This window comes from Amia ocellicauda, chromosome 10 (genome assembly GCF_036373705.1).
Source record: "Amia ocellicauda isolate fAmiCal2 chromosome 10, fAmiCal2.hap1, whole genome shotgun sequence".
NCBI classification, from domain to species: domain Eukaryota; kingdom Metazoa; phylum Chordata; class Actinopteri; order Amiiformes; family Amiidae; genus Amia; species Amia ocellicauda.
In genome coordinates this window covers 41,051,077-41,064,818 of record NC_089859.1, presented here as the reverse complement: position 1 = coordinate 41,064,818, position 13,742 = coordinate 41,051,077, and the positions used below count along the sequence as shown (strand labels likewise).

Genomic DNA, 13,742 nt, shown 5'->3' with positions numbered 1-13,742 from the left:
ATAACAGTGCAGGAAAGGGTGTTGAAAGTAGCCGGGAACGTGTACAATTCTTCAATTATATCTCCTCCAGACAGAAAGAGAGTATTAACATCTACGATGATGTTACCCAGGAGACGTATAAAGCTTGCAGCACCTGGTATTTCCAGGAGGTCACCCATCCAAGTACTGACCAGGCCCTGCCCTGTTTAGCTTCCGAGATCTGATGAGATCGGTCGCGTTCAGGACGGCGTGGCCGCAAGCCGAGACGCCTGGCAGCATGATGTCTCTTAAAGGCGGGCGGGTTTTGACGGACCTTCCAGCAAAAAAAAAAAGAAAAAAGAAAACTGGAGGGAAAAATATCAGTGCAGCAAAGGGTGTTGAAAGTTGCCGGGTACGTGTACATTTCTTCAATTGTATCTTCTCCTGACAGAAAGAGAGTATTAAGAGCTACGATGAAGTTACCCAGGAGACGTAAAAAGCTTGCAGTACCTAGTTTTTCCAGGAGGTCACCAATCCAAATACTGACCAGGTCCTGCCGCGTTTTGCTTCCTAGATCTGACAAGATCGGGCGCGTTCAGGACGGTGTGGCCGCAAGCCAAAAAGCCTGGCTGCATGATGTCTCTTAAAGGCTGGCGGGTATTGACGGAACTTCCAGCAAAAAAAAGAAAAATGGAGGGAAAAATACCAGTGCAGCAAATGGTGTTGAAAGTAGCCGGGTACGTGTACAAATCCTCAATTATAACACCTCCAGACAGAAAGAGAGTATTACGAGCTACGATGAAGTTACCCAGGAGACTAAAAAGCTTGCAGCACCAGGTATTTCCAGGAGGTCTCCCATCCAAGTACTGACCAGGCCCTGCCCCGTTTAGCTTCCGAGATCTGACAAGATCAGGCACGTTCAGGTCAGTGTGGCTGCAAGCCTAGAGAGCTGGCTGCATGATGTCTCTTAAAGGCTGGAGGGTATTGACGGAACTTCCGGCAAAAAAAAAAAGAAAAAAGAAAAATGGAGGGAAAAATATCAGTGCAGCAAAGGGTGTTGAAAGTAGCCGGGTACGTGTACAATTCTTCAATTATATCTCCTCCAGACTGAAAGAGTATTACGAGCTACGATGAAGTTACCCAGGAGACGTATAAAGCTTGCAGCACCTGGTATTTCCAGGAGGTCACCCATCCAAGTACTGACCAGGACCTGCCCCGTTCAGCTTACGCGATCTGACGAGATCGAGCGCGTTCAGGACGGTGTGGACACAAGCCGAGAGGCCTGGCTGCATGATGTCTCTTAATGGTTGGCGGGTATTGACGGAACTTCCAGCAAAAAAAAAAAAAAAGAAAAACGGAGGGAAAAATATCAGTGCAGCAAAGGATGTTGACAGTAGCTGGGTACGTGTACAATACTTCAATTATATCTCCTCCAGACAGATAGAGAGTATTAAGACCTACGATAAAGTTATCCAGGAGACGTAAAAGCTTGCAGCACTAGGTATTTCCAGGAGGTCTCACATTCAAGTACTGACCAGGTCCTGCCCCGTTTAGCTTCCGGGATCTGATGAGATCGGTCGCGCTCAGGACGGTGTGGTCGCAAGCAAGAGGCCTGGCTGCATGATGTCTCTTAAAGGCTGGAGGGTATTGACGGAACTTCCAGCAAAATAAAAAAGAAAAAAGAAAAATGGAGGGAAAAATATCAGTGCAGCAAAGGATGTTGAAAGTAGCCAGGTACGTGTACAATTCTTCAATTATATCTCCTCCAGACTGAATGAGAGTATTAAGAGCTACAATGAAGTTACCCAGGAGACGTAAAAAGCTTGCAACACCTGGTATTTCCAGGAGGTCACCCATCCAAGTACTGACCAGGCCTTGCCCCGTTTAGCTTCCAAGATCTGTTGAGATCGGGCGCGTTCAAGACGGTGTGGCCGCAAACCAAGAGGCCTGGCTGCATGATGTATCTTAAAGGCTGGCGGGTATTGACGGAACTTCCAGCAAAAAAAAAAAAAAAATAGAAAAATGGAGGGAAAAATATCAGTGCAGCAACGGGTGTTGACAGTAGCTGGGTACGTGTACAATACTTCAATTATATCTCCTCCAGACAGATAGAGAGTATTAAGAGCTACGATAAAGTTATCCAGGAGACGTAAAAGCTTGCAGCACTAGGTATTTCCAGGAGGTCTCACATTCAAGTACTGACCAGGTCCTGCCCCGTTTAGCTTCCGGGATCTGATGAGATCGGTCGCGCTCAGGACGGTGTGGTCGCAAGCAAGAGGCCTGGCTGCATGATGTCTCTTAAAGGCTGGAGGGTATTGACGGAACTTCCAGCAAAATAAAAAAGAAAAAAGAAAAATGGAGGGAAAAATATCAGTGCAGCAAAGGATGTTGAAAGTAGCCGGGTACGTGTACAATTCTTCAATTATATCTCCTCCAGACTGAATGAGAGTATTAAGAGCTACAATGAAGTTACCCAGGAGACGTAAAAAGCTTGCAGCACCTGGTATTTCCAGGAGGTCACCCATCCAAGTACTGACCAGGCCTTGCCCCGTTTAGCTTCCGAGATCTGACGAGATCGGGCGTGTTCAGGATGGTGTGGCCGCAAGCCGAGATGTCTGGCTGCATGATGTCTCTTAAAGGCTGGCGGGTATTGACGGAATTTCCAGCAAAAAAAAAAAAAAAAAAAGAAAAATGGAGGGAAAAATATCAGTGTAGGAAAGGGTGTTGAAAGTAGCCGGGTACGTGTACAATTCTTCAATTATATCTCCTGCAGACTGAAAGAGAGTATTAAGAGCTACGATGAAGTTACCCAGGAGACGTAAAGAGCTTGCAGCACCTGGTATTTCTAGGAGGTCTCCCATCCAAGTACTGACCAGGCCCTGCCCCGTTTAGCTTCCGAGATCTGACGAGATCGGGCGCGTTAAGGACGGTGTGGCCGCAAGCCAAGAGGCCTGGCTGCATAATGTCTCTTAAAGGCTGGCGGGTATTGACGGAACTGCCAGCAAACAAAAAAATTAAAAATGGAGGGAAAAATACCAGTGCAGCAAAGGGTGTTGAAAGTAGCCGGGTACGTGTACAATTCTTCAATTATATCTCCTCCAGACAGAAAGAGAGTATTAAGAGCTACGATGAAGTTCCCCAGGAGACGTAAAAAGCTGGCAGCACCTAGTTTTTCCAGGAGGTCTCACATTCAAGTACTGACCAGGTCCTGCCCCGTTTAGCTTCCAAGATCTGTTGAGATCGGGCGCGTTCAAGACGGTGTGGCCGCAAACCAAGAGGCCTGGCTGCATGATGTATCTTAAAGGCTGGCGGGTATTGACGGAACTTCCAGCAAAAAAAAAAAAAAAATAGAAAAATGGAGGGAAAAATATCAGTGCAGCAACGGGTGTTGAAAGTAGCCGGGTACGTGTACAATTCTTCAATTATATCTCCTCCAGACTGAAAGAGAGTATTAAGAGCTACGATGAAGTTACACAGGATACGTAAAAGCTTGCATCACCTGGTATTTCCAGGAGGTCACCCATCCAAGTACTAACCAGGCCCTGGCCCGTTTAGTTTCCAAGGTCTGACGAGATCGGGCGCGTTCAGGACGGTGTGGCCGCAAGCCAAGAGGCCTGGCTGCATGATGTCTCTAAATGGCTGGAGGGTATTGACAGAACTTCCAGCAAAAAAAAATGAAAAAAGAAAAATGGAGGGAAAAATATCTGTGCAGTAAAGGGTGTTGAAAGTAGCCGGGTACGTGTACAATTCTTCAATTAAATCTCCTCCAGACAGAAAGAGAGTATTAAAAGCAACGACGAAGTTCCCCAGGTGACGTAAACAGCTTGCAGCACCTGGTACTTCCAGGAGGTCTCCCATCCAAGTACTGACCAGGTCCTGCCCCGTTTAGTTTCCGAGATCTGACGAGATTGGGGGCGTTTAGGACGGTGTGGCCGCAAGCCGAGAGGCCTGGCTGCATGATGTCTCTTAAAGGCTGGCGGGTATTGACGGAACTTCTAGCAAAAAAAAAAAAAAAAAAAAAAGAAAAACGGAGGCAAAAATATCAGTGCAGCAAAGGGTGTTGAAAGTAGCCGGGTACGTGTACAATTCTTCAATTAAATCTCCTCCAGACTGAAAGAGAGTATTAAGAGCTACGATGAAGTTACCCAGGAGACGTAAAAAGCTTGCAGCACCTGGTATTTCCAGGATGTCAACAATCCAAGTACTGACCAGGCCCTGCCCCGTTTAGCTTCCGAGATCTGACGAGATTGGGGGCGTTTAGGACGGTGTGGTCGCAAGCAAGAGGCCTGACTGCATGATGTCTCTTAAAGGCTTGAGGGTATTGACGGAACTTCCAGCAAAAAATAAATAAAAACAAAATAGAAAAATTGAGGGAAAAATATCAGTGCAGCAAAGGGTGTTGAAAGTAGCCGGGTACGTGTACAATTCTTCAATTAAATCTCCTCCAGACAGAAAGAGAGTATTAAAAGCAACGACGAAGTTCCCCAGGTGACGTAAACAGCTTGCAGCACCTGGTACTTCCAGGAGGTCTCCCATCCAAGTACTGACCAGGTCCTGCCCCGTTTAGTTTCCGAGATCTGACGAGATTGGGGGCGTTTAGGACGGTGTGGCCGCAAGCCGAGAGGCCTGGCTGCATGATGTCTCTTAAAGGCTGGCGGGTATTGACGGAACTTCTAGCAAAAAAAAAAAAAAAGAAAAACGGAGGCAAAAATATCAGTGCAGCAAAGGGTGTTGAAAGTAGCCGGGTACGTGTACAATTCTTCAATTATATCTCCTCCAGACTGAAAGAGAGTATTAAGAGCTACGATGAAGTTACCCAGGAGACGTAAAAAGCTTGCAGCACCTGGTATTTCCAGGATGTCAACAATCCAAGTACTGACCAGGCCCTGCCCCGTTTAGCTTCCGAGATCTGACGAGATTGGGGGCGTTTAGGACGGTGTGGTCGCAAGCAAGAGGCCTGACTGCATGATGTCTCTTAAAGGCTTGAGGGTATTGACGGAACTTCCAGCAAAAAAAAAATAAAAACAAAATAGAAAAATTGAGGGAAAAATATCAGTGCAGCAAAGGGTGTTGAAAGTAGCCGGGTACGTGTACAATTCTTCAATTATATCTCCTCCAGAATGAAAGAGAGTATTAAGAGCTACGATGAAGTTACCCAGGAGACGTAAAAAGCTTGCAGCACCTGGTATTTCCAGGAGGTCACCCATCCAATTACTGACCAGGCCCTGCCCAGTTTTTCTTCCGAGATCTGACGAGATCTTTCGTATTCAGGACGGTGTGGCCTCAAGCCAAGAGGCCTGGCTGCATGATGTCTCTTAAAGGCTGGCGGGTATTGACGGAACTTCAAGCAAAAAAAAATAATAAAAAAAATAGAAAAATGGAGGGAAAAATATCAGTGCAGGAAAGGGTGTTGAAAGTAGCCGGGTACGTGTACAATTCTTCAATTATATCTCCTCCAGACAGAAAGAGAGTATTAAGAGCTACGATGAAGTTCCCCAGGAGACGTAAAAAGCTTGCAACACCTGGTATTTCCAGGAGGTCTCCCATCCAAGTACAGACCAGGCCCTGCCCCGTTTAGGTTCCGAGATCTGACGAAATCGGGCACGTTCAGGACGGTGTGGCCGCAAACAAAGAGGCCTGGCTGCATGATGTCTCTTAAAGGCTGGCGGGTATTGATGGAACTTCCAGCAAAAAAAATAAGAAAAAAGAAAAATGGAGAGAAACAAATCAGTGCAGCAAAGGGTTTTGAAAGTAGCCGGATACGTGTACAATATTTCAATTATATCTCCTCCAGACAGAAAGAGAGTATTAAGAGCTACGATAAAGTTACCCAGGAGACGTAAAAGCTTGCAGCACCTGGTATTTCCAGGAGGTCTCACATTCAAGTACTGACCAGGCCCTGCCCAGTTTTTCTTCCGAGATCTGACGAGATCTTGCGTCTTCAGGACGGTGTGGCCTCAAGCCAAGAGGCCTGGCTGCATGATGTCTCTTAAAGGCTGGAGGGTATTGATGGAACTTCCAGCAAAAAACAAAAGAAAAAAGAAAAATGGAGGGAAAAATATCAGTGCAGCATAGCGTGTTGAAGGTAGCCGGGTACGTGTACAATTCTTCAATTATATCTCCTCCAGACAGATAGAGAGTATTAAGAGCTACGATAAAGTTACCCAGGAGACGTAAAAGCTTGCAGCACCTGGTATTTCCAGGAGGTCTCACATTCAAGTACTGACCAGGTCCTGCCCCGTTTAGCTTCCGAGATCTGACAAGATCGGGCGCGTTCTGGACGGTGTGGCCGCAAGCCGAGATGTCTGGCTGCATGATGTCTCTTAAAGGCTGGCGGGTATTGACGGAACTGCCAGCAAAAAAAAAAAGAAAAATAGAGGGAAATTTACCAGTGCAGCAAAGGGTGTTGAAAGTAGCCGGGTACGTGTACAATTCTTCAATTATATCTCCTGGATTTAGAAAGAGAGTATTAAGAGCTACGATAAAGTTACCCAGGAGACGTAAAAGCTTGCAGCACCTGGTATTTCCAGGAGGTCTCACATTCAAGTACTGACCAGGTCCTGCCCCGTTTAGTTTCCGAGATCTGACGATATCATGCGCGTTCAGGACGGTGTGCCCGAAAGCCGAGAGGCCCGGCTGCATGATGTCTCTTTAAGGCTGGCGGGTATTGATGGAACTTCCAGCAAAAAAAAAAAGAAAAAAGAAAAATGGAGGGAAAAATATCAGTGCAGCAAAGGGTTTTGAAAGTAGCCGGGTACGTGTACAATTCTTCAATAATATCTCCTACAGACTGAAAGAGAGTATTAAGAGCTATGATGAAGTTACCCAGGAGACGTAAAAAGCTTGCAGCACCTGGTATTTCCAGGAGGTCACCCATCCAAGTACTGACCAGGCCCTGCCCCGTTAGCTTCCGAGATCTGATGAGATCGGGCGCGTTCAGGACGGTGTGGCCGCAAGCCAAGAGGCCTGGCAGCATGATGTCTCTTAAAGGCTGGCGGGTATTGACGGAACTTCCAGCAAAAAAAAAAAAAAAAAAAAAGAAAAATGGAAGGAAAAATATCAGTGCAGCAAAGGCTGTTGAAAGTAGCCGGGTACGTGTACAATTCTTCAATTATATCTCCTCCAGACAGATAGAGAGTATTAAGAGCTACGATGAAGTTTCCCAGGAGACGTAAAAAGCTTGCAGCACCAGGTATTTCCAGGAGGTCTCCCATCCAAGTACTGATGAGGCCCTGCCCCGTTTAGCTTCCGAGATCTAACGAGATCGGGCGTGTTCAGGACGGTGTGGCCGCAAGCCAAGAGGCCGGGCTGCATGATGTCTCTTAAAGGCTGGCGGGTATTGACGGAACTTCCAGCAAAAAATAAAAAATAAATAAATAGAAAAATGGAGGGAAAAATATCAGTGTAGGACAGGGTGTTGAAAGTAGCCGTGTACATGTACAATTCTTCAATTATATCTCCTCCAGACTGAATGAGAGTATTAAGAGCTACGCTGAAGTTACCCAGGAGATGTAAAAAGCCTTCAGCACCTGGTATTTCCAGGAGGTCACCCATCCAATTACTGACCAGGCCCTGCCCAGTTTTTCTTCCGAGATCTGACGAGATCTTGCGTCTTCAGGACGGTGTGGCCTCAAGCCAAGAGGCCTGGCTGCATGATGTCTCTTAAAGGCTGGAGGGTATTGATGGAACTTCCAGCAAAAAACAAAAGAAAAAAGAAAAATGGAGGGAAAAATATCAGTGCAGCATAGCGTGTTGAAGGTAGCCGGGTACGTGTACAATTCTTCAATTATATCTCCTCCAGACAGATAGAGAGTATTAAGAGCTACGATAAAGTTACCCAGGAGACGTAAAAGCTTGCAGCACCAGGTATTTCCAGGAGGTCTCACATTCAAGTACTGACCAGGTCCTGCCCCGTTTAGCTTCCGAGATCTGACGAGATCGGGCGCGTTCAGGACAGTGTGGCCGCAAGCCGAGATGTCTGGCTGCATGATGTCTCTTAAAGGCTGGCGGGTATTGACGGAACTGCCAGCAAAAAAAAAAAAGAAAAATAGAGGGAAATATACCAGTGCAGCAAAGGCTGATGAAAGTAGCCGGGTACGTGTACAATTTCTCAATTATAACACCTCCAGACAGATAGAGAGTATTAAGAGCTACGATGAAGTTTCCCAGGAGATGTAAAAAGCTTGCAGCACCAGGTATTTCCTGGAGGTCTCCCATCCAAGTACTGACCAGGCCCTGCCCCGTTTAGTTTCCGAGATCTGACGAGATCGGGCGCGTTCAGGACGGTGTGGCCACAAGCCAAGAGGCCTGGCTGCATGATGTCTCTTAAAGACTGACGGGTATTGACGGAACTTCCAGCAAAAAAAAAATGGATAAAGAAAAATGGAGGGAAAAATATCAGTGCAGCAATGGGTGTTGAAAGTAGCCGGGTATGTGTACAATACTTCAATTATATCTCCTCCAGACAGAAAGAGAGTATTAAGAGCTACGATGAACTCACCTAAAGGATTATTAGGAACACCATTCTAATACTGTGTTTGACCCCCTTTCGCCTTCAGAACTGCTTTAATTCTACGTGGCATTGCTTCAACAAGGTGCTGAAAGCATTCTTTAGAAATGTTGGCCCATATTGATAGGATAGCATCTTGCAGTTGATGGAGATTTGTGGGATGCACATCCAGGGCACGAAGCTCCCGTTCCACCACATCCCAAAGATGCTCTATTGGGTTGAGATCTGGTGACTGTGGGGGCCAGTTTAGTACAGTGAACTCATTGTCATGTTCAAGAAACCAATTTGAAATGATTCGACCTTTGTGACATGGTGCATTATCCTGCTGGAAGTAGCCATCAGAGGATGGGTACATGGTGGTCAAAAAGGGATGGACATGGTCAGAAACAATGCTCAGGTAGGCCGTAGCATTTAAACGATGCCCAATTGGCACTAAGGGGCCTAAAGTGTGCCAAGAAGACATCCCCCACACCATTACACCACCACCACCAGCCTGCACAGTGGTAACAAGACATGATGGATCCATGTTCTCATTCTGTTTACGCCAAATTCTGACTCTACCATCTGAATGTCTCACCTCTTTTTCCTATTTGTAGTGGAGATGAGTGGTACCCGGTGGGGTCTTCTGCTGTTGTAGCCCATCTGCCTCAAGGTTGTACGTGTTGTGGCTTCACAAATGCTTTGCTGCATACCTTGTTTGTAACGAGTGGTTATTTCAGTCAAAGTTGCTCTTCTATCAGCTTGAATCAGTCGGCCCATTCTCCTCTGACCTCTAGCATCAACAAGGCATTTTCGCCCACAGGACTGCCGCATACTGGATGTTTTTCCCTTTTCACACCATTCTTTGTAAACCCTAGAAATGGTTGTGCGTGAAAATCCCAGTAACTGAGCAGATTGTGAAATACTCAGACCGGCCCGTCTGGCACCAACAACCATGCCACGCTCAAAATTGCTTAAATCACCTTTCATTCCCATTCAGACATTCAGTTTGGAGTTCAGGAGATTGTCTTGACCAGGACCACACCCCTAAATGCATTGAAGCAACTGCCATGTGATTGGTTGATTAGATAATTGCATTAATGAGAAATTGAACAGGTGTTCCTAATAATCCTTTAGGTGAGTGTATATGTATGTATGTGTATGTATGTCCAATTGCTTTGACAATACAAATGAAATGAATTGAGAGAGAGAGAGAGAGAGAGAGAGAGAGAGGAATATGAGCTCCTTAAAAACATTTGTTTTTATACATAAGCGGATTTAATTTGTGATTTACAAATGAATATATAGCACTATAAACATACACAGAAGACATGGAATAGAAATTCAGAAGAAAAAGTATTCAAAAAATAATAATTTTAAGAGAAACACAAAAAGAAGAAAGCAGAGAGACAGTTCAGGAAGAAAAGTCAGAAAAGAAAAGCTGAAGACAAGAATTGGAGGTAAGAGACAAATAATTAAACAAAAAAATATGTATTAATAAAATAAATAAGCATTCTCAGTAGTTGACTCAGCCAATGAAAATGCAGAGCTCCGATTTGAATAGAGTGACAGTAGGAGAGAGCCCAACTGCCACTGAGACTGATAGAAATCTATCGAACAGCAGTCTGACTGCAGAGCTGCCTTTTGAAATCCGATACCCTGAAGACATTCGCTCTGCACAGGCTAAGAAGGACTACAAACAAGCTGTGATGAGAGCATCTCCTGAGACCCTCATCCTAGACTACACCGGTAAAGGAGAAAACAGGGTCAAGAACAATCTACTGTTCTACAGCGCCTTTCACAAAACCCTGTGCCAGACATACCCCAATAACAACAAGAGGGGCATTAGCAGAGGCAGGCAGATCTCAGTGCTGGTAGAGAAAGACACAGACAGTGTGATGCTCACTTTTAATGTATACCACAACGGGACCATCATGGTGCAGGGCAGCGAGAGCAGCCTGGACCAATTAGCTCTCGGCTTCCACACCTCAAAGCAGCAGACTGAGGTAGAGAAACAAGAGCCAGAGCCGGCCACCCTGCAGTCTGCCCCCAGCCACACGGAGCCAGACAGTGCCCCATCTCCCACAGACTGCCCCCCTGTCTCCCCAAAACTCTCCAGCAACATTAAAACACTAAAGGAATGCCTATCAGTGCTGGAGCTGGAGTTTGCGGAGTTCAGGGAGCAGACCTTGAGCACCCTGGCCCAGACCTCCTTGTGTGATCAGCTCCGGGATGAGATGCACAGACTAAAGATGCAGCACAAGGCTGAGATCCATGAGCTGAGAGCAGCAGTGAGAGACCTGGAGGAGCAGAGCCAAACCCTGAGGACGGAGCTGCGCAGAGCGAGGGAGGAGCTGACCTGGACACCCCAGCACAGCTAGCTGAGGAGCCTGCAGAGCCAGCTGGAGGAGCTAAGAGAGGAGCTACACATCACTGGAGCACAGAGACTGCACTGCACTGACCCCACAACACCTCCAACCCCTGACGCACCCACTGATCCACCCACACTCCCCACCACTCCTGACACCCCCACTATCACCAGACCTGCCACTAATACACAAACCCCTGAAACACCACTCCCTCAAAACACACCCGCTGCCCCCACCACTCCCGACGCAAACCCGGAGTGGCAGGTCAACACAGAGGTGGTCATTCTGAGCGACTCCAATGGGAAGTTCCTGGATGAGAGGTGCCTCTTCCCTGGGCGAAAAGTGGAAAAGCTTTGGTGCCCGACAGCACAGAGAGCCCTGGAGCTGCTCTCCAAGAGGAGGCTGTGCCAGGTCAAACACATCCTCATCCACACCGGCACTAACGACCTGAGTGCCCGCAGGGGCGATGTGGCCTCAGCCCTGAGACAGGTGGCAACGAAAGCCACAGAGGAATTCCCAACTGCCAAAATCACCATCTCCACACTGCTGCCCCGCACAGACGTGCCCCTGCACATCATCCAGGCCATCAACGCAGAAGTGTCCCGAAGATGTGCCCTCCTCCCCAACGTACACCTGGCACACCACTGAGACATCCAGCCACATCACCTGTATGACCACGTCCACCTCAACAAGACGGGTGTGAGGATCTTCGCAAAGGTCCTCAAGGACACAACCCTGGGCCGAAACCCCACACACCCCCACCCCATATCTTGTTCATTTTCCAAAATACTTCAATTTTTGCCCTCTATCTGTTTCACTTCATCCTTTATTGACCTCTTGCTGTTGTAGTATTGAAAAAAGCTCTTTGCATTCGTTATAGAGCTATGTTTCTTTCTATTTCCCTCTTTGCTTTCCTGATCCCTTTCTTAAGATCTATTTGCAGTTCACCATATTCTTTGTATTTTGTTTAGTCTCTATCCCTTTTGTATGCGCTATACCACATTTTCTCTCTCTTCAAATTTTTTTGCATACTTCCATTAAACCATTTTGGCCAATGTTTTTTGGTCCTCAATTTGCTAAGTTTTGGTATAAATTTCTCCTGAGCCTCAAGTAGTATATTCTTAAATATACCCATCCATTTTCAACTGAATCTGATCCAGTGTGCTCCAGTCTACCTCTTCCAAGTGTCGCCTCATACCTTCAAGGTTTGCTTTTCTAAAATTGTAGACCATTGCTTTAGACTTGGGCCTTGTTTCTAGAAAGAATGCCTCAAAGATGACCATATTGTGATCACAGTTTGCTATTGATTCTATAACTAATGTCCCTCTGACTCTATCTAACATCTCGGTTATTTGAAGGGAAATCTGTCAAGGTCACTGTTAAGGTACAACGCTTCAGTTGAAGCAGCCCTTCGGATCCCAGTGAATCGGGCAGTCAGGCCAGTCAGCGTTTCAGCTACAGGGGAGACTTTTCAGCAGGAGACGAGCGCTCGGGAAGAAAAATGCACAGACACAGAAGTAGTCCGTTCGTTTATCTTCAGTTTATTTAAAGTTTCACACAGCCTTTATACAGTCTAACAAACATCTTCAGTGATAGTTACGGGGCAGTCCCGATATGTAGTTACACACCATAATAGTACTGATTTTGCAGTGTTCCCACAAGCAGGTACACATGTCATGCCTCGTGGGAATGTTATTGTCCGAGGATGTGTGTAACCCATAATATATTTGTGTTTCGGGAAGGGGAAAATGTAGCACATACTGTACGAACAACATGTTTTGTGTCTGCCACAGCTGCTTAGATTACAAGCAGTTCTGCAAGCTATTTCAGCAGTGTGCATAAGACATAGATAATAAGTAAAGTTATGAATAACTCACAGTTCCTAACTAGTAACTTACTGGAAAGTTTCCTATATTTTCTAACAGTTATACAGTGGGTATATACAATACATAGGAGGCAATTTTACCCCAAGAGTCACCGTTGACAATTGGAAACAGCTCCTCAGTGGAATATGCCAGTAATGAGGACATAAGTGTACAAACATAAAGAAAGTCCTGCTATTACAAACTGCCAGCAAATGCATGCAATGCATTACTCATCTATTCAAAATACCTAGTTTACTGCATTACTATGATTATTATTATCCAATATAGAAATATATTAACACATTAGTCTCAGTAATGTGCATTTTTCACCTTTAATTGTGTGTAATTTCCAGGAAAATAGTGTTGATACATTTTGAATAGTCAGTGAAACATATCAATTTTCAAAGACTTCATGTCCCTCTTAACAGCCCTAGCAAACAATGCATTTACAGCATATTAATAAATAAAGAATACTTTAAGGGGGATGGTGTAAAACATCCATAGGAACAGCAGAGAAACTGTAAGTTAAACATGAACCTGAGATATTTCCACAATGTTTCTGGGTTAAAAAATAGGATCACCAAATAAATAAGCAAGTAAATCTTAAAGTACAGCTATAGATAATTCATTTTTGTAAGGATATTATACATTATTGACAATGTTTTCTGTACCAGTTGTTAAAACCCCTAAAAAGAGCACATTATAAATGGTCAATGTGATATATTTCCAGCACACAATCCCCAAAGAAATGACAGGAATTTAGGACTGAGTTGTGGAAATACCATTTTAACTTGTATAAAAGGAAAGCTTTAAAGTTAATCTCTACTTTCTTTGGGTCTCAAATATTTAATTCTTAATTCCCCTAACTGGTCTTGGTTTGTATCGTTGAAATGCAATTTGATCACAGAATTTATCTATTTAACATGTCAAACAGTAGGTGGCAGAGTTTACATTACATTATTTGTCATTTAGCAGACGCTCTTATCCAGGGCGACTTACATTTGTACCCATTTATTATTATTATTATTATTATTATTATTATTATTATTATTAATATTTTTA

The 13,742-nt window shown here is 45.1% G+C and overlaps 5 non-coding genes and 19 pseudogenes across 5 annotated transcripts; all 24 read right to left on the bottom strand.

Annotated features, from left to right (window-relative positions):
* Nucleotides 1–121: 121 nt before the first annotated feature.
* Nucleotides 122–240, bottom strand: LOC136761667 (5S ribosomal RNA). Its single transcript, XR_010820379.1, has one exon. It is a non-coding gene; the product is annotated as a 5S ribosomal RNA (ribosomal RNA).
* Nucleotides 241–456: 216 nt separating this feature from the next.
* On the bottom strand, nt 457–575 carry LOC136762120 (uncharacterized; annotated as a pseudogene).
* A 205-nt stretch (nt 576–780) lies between these two features.
* Nucleotides 781–899, bottom strand: LOC136761233 (uncharacterized; annotated as a pseudogene).
* Nucleotides 900–1,113: 214 nt separating this feature from the next.
* LOC136761939 (uncharacterized) lies at nt 1,114–1,232 on the bottom strand (annotated as a pseudogene).
* Nucleotides 1,233–1,444: 212 nt separating this feature from the next.
* Nucleotides 1,445–1,563, bottom strand: LOC136762134 (uncharacterized; annotated as a pseudogene).
* A 215-nt stretch (nt 1,564–1,778) lies between these two features.
* Nucleotides 1,779–1,897, bottom strand: LOC136761303 (uncharacterized; annotated as a pseudogene).
* Nucleotides 1,898–2,112: 215 nt separating this feature from the next.
* Nucleotides 2,113–2,231, bottom strand: LOC136762133 (uncharacterized; annotated as a pseudogene).
* Nucleotides 2,232–2,446: 215 nt separating this feature from the next.
* On the bottom strand, nt 2,447–2,565 carry LOC136762298 (5S ribosomal RNA). The gene has a single exon (XR_010820503.1). It is a non-coding gene; the product is annotated as a 5S ribosomal RNA (ribosomal RNA).
* Nucleotides 2,566–2,782: 217 nt separating this feature from the next.
* On the bottom strand, nt 2,783–2,901 carry LOC136762423 (5S ribosomal RNA). Its single transcript, XR_010820622.1, has one exon. It is a non-coding gene; the product is annotated as a 5S ribosomal RNA (ribosomal RNA).
* Nucleotides 2,902–3,111: 210 nt separating this feature from the next.
* Nucleotides 3,112–3,230, bottom strand: LOC136762069 (uncharacterized; annotated as a pseudogene).
* A 215-nt stretch (nt 3,231–3,445) lies between these two features.
* Nucleotides 3,446–3,564, bottom strand: LOC136761142 (uncharacterized; annotated as a pseudogene).
* Nucleotides 3,565–3,779: 215 nt separating this feature from the next.
* Nucleotides 3,780–3,898, bottom strand: LOC136761613 (uncharacterized; annotated as a pseudogene).
* A 220-nt stretch (nt 3,899–4,118) lies between these two features.
* Nucleotides 4,119–4,237, bottom strand: LOC136761635 (uncharacterized; annotated as a pseudogene).
* Nucleotides 4,238–4,457: 220 nt separating this feature from the next.
* LOC136761612 (uncharacterized) lies at nt 4,458–4,576 on the bottom strand (annotated as a pseudogene).
* Nucleotides 4,577–4,789: 213 nt separating this feature from the next.
* On the bottom strand, nt 4,790–4,908 carry LOC136761634 (uncharacterized; annotated as a pseudogene).
* A 220-nt stretch (nt 4,909–5,128) lies between these two features.
* On the bottom strand, nt 5,129–5,247 carry LOC136762024 (uncharacterized; annotated as a pseudogene).
* Nucleotides 5,248–5,468: 221 nt separating this feature from the next.
* Nucleotides 5,469–5,587, bottom strand: LOC136761279 (uncharacterized; annotated as a pseudogene).
* A 215-nt stretch (nt 5,588–5,802) lies between these two features.
* Nucleotides 5,803–5,921, bottom strand: LOC136762154 (uncharacterized; annotated as a pseudogene).
* Nucleotides 5,922–6,136: 215 nt separating this feature from the next.
* LOC136761475 (uncharacterized) lies at nt 6,137–6,255 on the bottom strand (annotated as a pseudogene).
* A 543-nt stretch (nt 6,256–6,798) lies between these two features.
* Nucleotides 6,799–6,916, bottom strand: LOC136762374 (5S ribosomal RNA). Its single transcript, XR_010820575.1, has one exon. It is a non-coding gene; the product is annotated as a 5S ribosomal RNA (ribosomal RNA).
* A 219-nt stretch (nt 6,917–7,135) lies between these two features.
* On the bottom strand, nt 7,136–7,254 carry LOC136760765 (uncharacterized; annotated as a pseudogene).
* A 221-nt stretch (nt 7,255–7,475) lies between these two features.
* On the bottom strand, nt 7,476–7,594 carry LOC136762186 (uncharacterized; annotated as a pseudogene).
* Nucleotides 7,595–7,809: 215 nt separating this feature from the next.
* LOC136761107 (uncharacterized) lies at nt 7,810–7,928 on the bottom strand (annotated as a pseudogene).
* Nucleotides 7,929–8,138: 210 nt separating this feature from the next.
* On the bottom strand, nt 8,139–8,257 carry LOC136760646 (5S ribosomal RNA). Its single transcript, XR_010820265.1, has one exon. It is a non-coding gene; the product is annotated as a 5S ribosomal RNA (ribosomal RNA).
* Between the last annotated feature and the right edge of the window lie 5,485 nt (nt 8,258–13,742).